The 7,542-nt window shown below is 49.2% G+C and overlaps 1 long non-coding RNA gene across 1 annotated transcript; it reads right to left on the bottom strand.

Annotated features, from left to right (window-relative positions):
- Window positions 1-214: 214 nt before the first annotated feature.
- LOC140593830 (uncharacterized) lies at window positions 215-6,547 on the bottom strand. The gene is made up of 3 exons (XR_011994143.1): window positions 5,994-6,547; window positions 2,397-2,451; window positions 215-394 (listed from the first exon to the last, which is right to left on the bottom strand). It is a non-coding gene; the product is annotated as an uncharacterized lncRNA (long non-coding RNA).
- Window positions 6,548-7,542: the final 995 nt, after the last annotated feature.

A 7,542-nucleotide genomic window follows, 5' to 3' on the forward strand; every position in this document is an offset into this window, starting at 1 on the left:
ATGACTGGGAGGGAGACCCCTTGCAGGATGTGAATGCATCCTTGTCTTATGTGACTTGGAGGTTATGGCTGCATCGACAAGGACAAAGATGTAGGAGGCAGCTGTTTCTGGTTCTGCAGTACTTCTCCAGCTTGGCATGTGTGCAGATGCTGGAATCCAGACAGCACTTCGGGGACACATGCAGACACCACATATTTAGTTATATAAACTGAAATTGTATTTTAAAAAAGATTTTATTTATTCATGAATGACACACACACAGAGAGAGGCAGAGACACAGGCAGATGGAGAAGCAGGCTCCCTGCAGGGAGTCCATGTGGAACTGGATCACAGGTCCCCAGATCACGACCTGAGCCGAAGGCAGACGCTCAACCACCAAGCCACCCAGGTGCTCCTGAAATTGTATTTAAAATGGAACTTATTGGGGATCCCTGGGTGGCGCAGCGGAAGAAGCAGGCTCCATGCACCGGGAGCCCGATGTGGGATTCGATCCTGGGTCTCCAGGATCGCGCCCTGGGCCAAAGGCAGGCGCCAAACCGCTGCGCCACCCAGGGATCCCTAAATAAATAAAATCTTAAAAAAGAAAGGAACTTATTAAACTGGAATATGAACTATTTTTAATTAGTTTTGTTAAAAAATGAGTCAAGTTGTGTGAGTAGGTTTTAAACTATAATCTAAATAGAATACTATTAATCTGCATTTGGTCTGCAAATGATTAAATTTTGATAAAATCCGTGAAAGGACCCACCTATGTGGTGTGGTTTTTATTTAGTTTTATTTTTAATTTATTTAATTTATTAAAAAAAGATTTTATTAATTTATTTATTCATGAGAGACAGAGAGATAGAGAGTCAGGGACACAGGCAGAGGAAGAAGCAGGTTCCACGCAGGAAGCCCGATGTGGGACTCGATCCTGGGAGCTCTGGGATCACACCCTGAGCCAAAGGTGGACGCTCAACCACTGAACCATCCAGGCATCCCTGGTGTGTAGTTTTTAAAGTGTCCTCTCCAGAGATAAGAGTTTTTGACTCTGTTGAAGTGTTTCAGTGAAAATCATCATGGGGAATAGTCTATTGTCCTGTATATTTTGGCTTTTTTTTTTTTTTAGATTTTATTTATTTATTTATTTGAGAGAGAGGGAGCTCGAGCAGGGAGGAGAGGCAGAGAGAGAAGCAGACTCTCCACTGAGCTGGGAGCCCCACATGGGGCTTGATCCCAGGACCCAGGGATCATGATCTGAGCTGAAGGCAGATGCTTCACCAACTGAGCCACCCAGATGCTGTTGTAAGTATGTCTTTTTAAAAAATTATTTCATTATTAATAAAATTCTTCCAAATTTGACTTATTATGCAGGTATCTTAACTTTTAAGCATTGAAGACATTTTGTAAATTATTTTTATTCATCAAAGTTTATCTGGGAATAAAAAGGAGGTTGGTATGATCTGTACCTTATTTATTTAATTTTTTAAAAAAGAATTTATTTATTTATTCATGAGAGACACACAGAGAGAGGCAGAGATACAGGCAGAGGGAGAAGCAGGCTCCCTCCAGGGAAGCCTGATAAGGGACTTGATCCCAGGACTCCAGGATCATGCCCTGAGCCAAAGGCAGATGCGCAACCGCTGAGCCAGCCAGGTGTCCCAGGACCCGTATCTTATTAAAAACCTGAATCTTGGGCAGCCCGGGTGGCTCAGCGGTTTCTCTGCCTCTCTCTCTGAGGGTTTCTCATGAATAAATAAAATCTTAAAAAAAAAAACAACACAAATCTTAGGCACAACTCAGCCCCAGCGCATCAAGATATGCATATAAATGCTGTTCCTTTTTTTTTTTTTTTTAAAGATTTTATTCATTCATGACAGATACAGAGAGAGAGAGAGGCAAAGACATAGGCAGAGGGAGAAGCAGGCTCCATGCTGGAAGCCTGACATGGGACCCGATCCCGGGTCTCCAGGAGCACACCCTGGGCCAAAGGCGGCGCTAAACCGCTGGGCCACGGGGGCTGCCCATAGACGCTGTTCCTAAGTGGATCTTATGTATATTAAATTGTGGAAAGTACTGCAAACAGACTGATCCTGTTTTTCTCACATTGGAATCAGTTGTTGAGATTTACACAGTTTTTATTATCTAGGCCCTACCTTAAAGATACCAATTACCTGCTGTTCTTTGTTTTGAGGCCTGTGCCTTGAGCCACACCGTGTCCAGGTGGTGGTAATGGGCAGCAGAACTTGAGAACCTCGGAGTTCTTGGTGAAGAGATCACAGGATGCTCATGCTGTCTACATTTTCTAACTTTGGAAAAACTGTCACTAGCATCCACAAAAGTTGTATGGCTCCATAAGGGAAGGATTTCCTTCTGAAGAGCAAATAAGGTCTCCTTCCTCCCTGTCTAGTACTCACCTCATCGGTGCTTCTTTCTTTCAACAGGATTTTGTCCCTAAGTGCAGGGCATCTCCTGTAGAGCAAGAAAAGGTCCATGACAAACACCGGGAAAGGAAAGAAACCCAAAGTTGGACCAGTCCTCCGATCCTCCATAGCCAATGAAATGATCTGGTCTCTGTGTCACTTGGCTCACAGGCTGTTTCTGTGTAGGACAAGGCCTGGGCTCCTGTTCTGCATCTTGCCTCATTATTCTAGCATAGCTCTTCATTTCTGGTAATATTGAAACAGTCTGGAGAAGTACAGAAAATTGCTCTCCTTTCTGGAATCTTTCAGCAACCACAGGAGTTAAAGACTTTTAGGGTCATACATAAATAGCAATTTGAGTTCTGGGGTGGAAAGCGAGCAGCAAGCTACATGTTTGAAATGCAGACAGGGATCAGAGGGTTAGGAGGCACGAAGGCATTGTTAGAACAGTATGATGCACGGCTCCACTCCAAACACTTGAAATGATGTCCAGGATAACTGTGTTTCTTACAATGCTCCAGGTGACCCCAGTAGGAAATCAGTATTGAGAACCATTTAGCTAAATATTGCTCTTAAACCTTTCCCCGCTTACAGATGTTTTGGAGATCCAGGGCTTGACACGAGATTTTGTTTCAAGCTGTTTGGGATGGAACCATGAATGTTCACATTCAAAGTCACTGGTGGTGCTCACGTGGGCGCCCCCAGATGCTCTATGGGGGTGAGCACAGCACACACTAGTGCCTCACAGTCAGCCATCAGTTCTCAGTACAACCGGGATCCCCTTTGACTCCCCCTGTGGTTACCTCTTTCACTGGTTCTCATTAAACTGAGGTCAATATTGTCTGAGCAAAGCAGTATTTGAGAAACACACGTGCATTCATTGGAGCAAGCTTGCTTGGGCATGTACTGTGTGCTCTCAGGTTTGCCAGGATGTGCTGTGTGCCAGGTGCTGTGCTGTGGACCCCATGCACAGCCACAGCGTCTGGGTTCAGGGGTGACTCTGTGCTGCCTGGGGCATGGAGGTCTGCCTGTAGATAGGACTGAGGTCACCCGTGAGGCCAGGGCCTCTAAGGGTGTGTCTACGTCTAGATGTGAGGGCCATTGGCCAATGGATTTTGCTCACGTACTCACCGAGGATTGTTGTGTTTTGTTCACTTCCCATGCAGTGATTTTGGAGGACCTGTGCACGTGCTCAAGACAGAGCTTGGAGAGATGAGTTTAGTACTGAAAAGTAACATGGGTGCTACCCCAGGGCCTTCTACGCCATGTGCTCCTGTCCTCACGACGGGGAATGGGAGCTTCCTTTCTGTACCATCCTAACCAAACCTATGAACTGACGTGCAGCAAGTTCTCAACAGATTTCTCCTCTCAAGCTGGAGATGAGAGGTTCCCTAAGATGAGAGGACACCAGAATCCTAACAAGGAGGAATTCTTACCCCTCAGGGAATGAAGTGGACATAGGGTCCCTTCTGTGTACTGCATTGTTTTTCATTTTTGTGTCTGCATTGCATTTTAGAGAGGCCACCTCTTCATCGAGGCCATCTGAGCACTACTGTGCTTAGGTAGGGGTGAAGTTTTCCTGAAAATAGGAATACTTATTTATCAGGGGGCTCTTCAAACGAATGCCTGGAAATCCTTTTTAAATTGTAATAGCAGCAAAGAAAAGCAAATAAATTATGCTTCAGTGCCCTGTCATTTCCTTTTACTGGCCTGTTTCTATTGGCTCTAACTCCAGTGAGGTAAACAGACACTCAGAGCCAAGGGGAGGTCCCTTCTACCTCAGACACACACTGTGTATAAATACAAACACAGGAGATGTGAGGGAGAAGGTGGTTGGAGGCTGGAGAGTTTACACAGACAGAAGTCTTATCGCTGGACTCCAATGAAAAGTGGGAAGGAAACTTAAATTGGAGGTTTTGGAAACCTGGATTCCTTGACCATCAAGTAATGCGCAGAACTCACTCCTTTATCTGCACCTACTTTACTGCAAGTCTGAGTAGAAGGGAACTCACACCTGGAGCAGCAGTGGAGATGATTTCTCCTCCACTTTTTCAGTCCTACTAGTTTCTGTTCCTTTGCTTAAGAGAGTTATTTTCTACAATTTAAATCCAATATATTTAAAAATATAAAAAATACTCAAAAGTTGGGAGAAACTGATATTACTTATGGGAATGTCAGAATACTGCTCAGATTTAGAGACACTCTATGAAATTGAAGCATGATGGGCACCTGGGTGGAACAGTTAGTGAAGCATTCAATCTTGGTTTCAGCGCATGAGGTGGGGCTCTAGTGCTCAGTGGGGAGTTTGAGTCCTCCTCTTCCCTCTGGACCCCCACCTCTGCACAACTGCACTCTCTCAAGTAAGTAAGTAAGTAAGTAAGTAAGTAAATCTTAAAAAAAAAAAAAAAAAAAAAAATTAAGCAGCATGAATGACTGGGATTTGATCTTGCCAAAATCCAGGCAGCAAAAACTTAAGAATTTTTAAAGTAAATAGGGGAGGACCTGGTGGCTCAATTGGTGAAGCATCTGTCTTTGTGAGCTCCTGGGGTCCTGGGATGGGCTCCCTGCTCAGTGGAGAGCCTGCTTCTCCCTCTCTTTTTGCTCCTCTCTCTGTGCTGCTAGAGCTCTGTCAAATAATTAATAAAATCTTTTTTTTTTAAAGATTTTATTTATTTATTCATGGGAGACACAGAGAGAGAGACAGAGACACAAGTAGAGGGAGAAGCAGGCTCCATGCAGAGAGCGTGATGTGGGACTCCATCCCAAGTCTCCAGGATCAGGCCCTGGGCTGAAGGAGGCGCTAAACCACTGAGACACCCGGGCTGCCCTATTTAATAAAATCTTAAAAAAAAAAAAACAAAAAAAACCTGGTAAAGGTATTACTGAGGCCTCTGAAAGTCGAAAATGGAGTTTTATTATTTTTCAAATGTTCATGTAAAATAATAGACATCCATAACAAATATGCCTGGAAATATTGAAAAAGTAATTATGGAATGCCACCCTCATTTAACCCAAAGACATCAGAATTCATTAATCATCTCTACACCTTCTGAACGGAATGAACTAAATGGAAAGAGGACTATAGGTGCAGAGCCCAGGACGGCGTCTCTAACCCCTGCGTAGTCGCGGGCCAGAAGCCAGTCAGGCTCTGCGGAGTCCCCGCCCTGGCCTAGTGTGGCGACTGCCAGGCCCTGGTCCCCGGCCTCTGCGACCCTGGTGCGCCCACCGCCCTCCCCGGCCTCGCGGTCGTCGCCCACCTAAGCCGAAACCAAGAAAAAGTTTTAAAAAAAATGTTTTAAGTTGTTTTTTTAAGAGAGAGCATGAGCCAGCGAGAGTGACCACCAGGCGGGGTGTAGGGGGAGGCGGCAGAGAGAGAAGCAGGCTCCCCGCCAACAAGGGACCCCCCCACCCATGTGGGGCTCGACCCCAGGACCCCGACCTGACTCGACCCCAGGACCCCGGGACCCCGACCTGACTCGACCCCAGGACCCCAGGACCCCGGGACCCCGACCTGACTCGACCCCAGGACCCCAGGACCTCAGGACCCCGACCTGACTCGACCCCAGGACCCCAGGACCCCGGGATCCTGACCTGAGCGGAAGGCAGCCGCTTCACCCTGAGCTCCCAGGCGCCCCTGAAAAAGCTTTTTGTGCCCGAAGCCCTTTCCAAGGCTGGGAAGGAAACATCTCGGGGCTTACGACGCTTGTTCCTCTCGGCGGTAACCCGCAAGGCTCCGAAGGACCCGCAGAACGCACGCCGCCCCGCCCCCCGCGCGGACTCTTCGAGGACTAGGACAGACCGGAAGCGTCGCGGCCTGGCGGAAGGACGTGCTGCGTCCGCTCACACTGGCCCCGCCCTCCTCAGGTCCCGCCTCCCCGCGACCTGTGACCCGGAAGCGCTCTCCGGGAGCGCCCTTCCCGTCTGTGAGCGCGGGCTTCGGTCTTGGAGCGCCGGACGGGGCTCGCGGTGGGGGTGCGGCCCGGTCCTCCCCATAAGCCCGGCGCTGGGAGGGGACGACCGGCGCTTCCCCGGACGCCTCCTGCCCTCCGTCCCGGTTGCCATGCGGCTGGCTGTCCCTGCCGGGGTGTGCCTACGGTCCCGCCGGCAACTTCCTCCGGGACCATCTGGATTCCGTCCGTGGGAACCTGGAGGTGGCCGCGGGGCGGGGAAGGGTCGGGGTGTGTGCGTGCGAAGAGGGGGTGACGGGCCGTGTGCACGCGGGGGAGGGGCGAAGAGGGGGTGACGGGCCGTGTGCACGCGGGGGAGGGGCGAAGGGGTGACGGGCCGTGTGCACGTGGGGGGGGCGAAGAGGGGGTGACGGGCCGTGTGCACGTGGGGGGGGGCGAAGAGGCGGTGACGGGCCGTGTGCACGTGCGGAGGGGCGAAGAAGGGGTGACGGGCCGTGTGGACGTGGGGGGGCGAAGAGGGGGTGACGGGCCGTGTGCACGTGGGGAGGGGCGAAGAGGGGGTGACGGGCCGTGTGCACGTGGGGAGGGGCGAAGAGGGGGTGACGGGCCGTGTGCACGTGGGGAGGAGGTGGGGGTGGGGGAGCACGCTCCGACTGTGAAGGACGCAGACCCCGGAGGCGGAGGCCGGAGCGCAGCGGAGCAGGAGGGCGGTGACCGAAGGGCAGCTATCAGAGTCGTCATAGTTTGTTTTTATAATCTTCTGTGTTTATTGTGTCGTGCTTAGATTATGAAGCTTTCTGCTCCTTATTGTAGGAAATCTTTGGAAGTTCATCATTTTGCACTGTTTCTTTTTCTTTTTTTTTTTTTTAAATATTTATTTATGATAGAGAGAGGCAGAGGAGGAGGGAGAAGCAGGCTCCATGCAGGGCGCCCGACGCGGGACTCGATCCCGGGACTCCAGGATCGAGCCCTGGGCCAAAGGCAGGCGCCAAACCGCTGAGCCACCCAGGGATCTCCATTTTGCACTGTTTCAATGTGCATTTGTTAAGGATAGTGACCTTTATTTTTTATTTTGGGATTAACAGTCACAATTTTGTTTAACCGGTTTGTCTAATAATAGATTAATTTTTTAAAATTTTTATTTATTTTTTAATATTTTACTTATTTATTCATGAGAAACACAGACAGAGACAGAGGCAGAGGGAGAAGCAGGCTCCATGCAAGGAGCCGGA

The sequence above is a fragment of the Vulpes vulpes genome, chromosome 9 (assembly GCF_048418805.1).
Source record: "Vulpes vulpes isolate BD-2025 chromosome 9, VulVul3, whole genome shotgun sequence".
NCBI lineage: Eukaryota > Metazoa > Chordata > Mammalia > Carnivora > Canidae > Vulpes > Vulpes vulpes.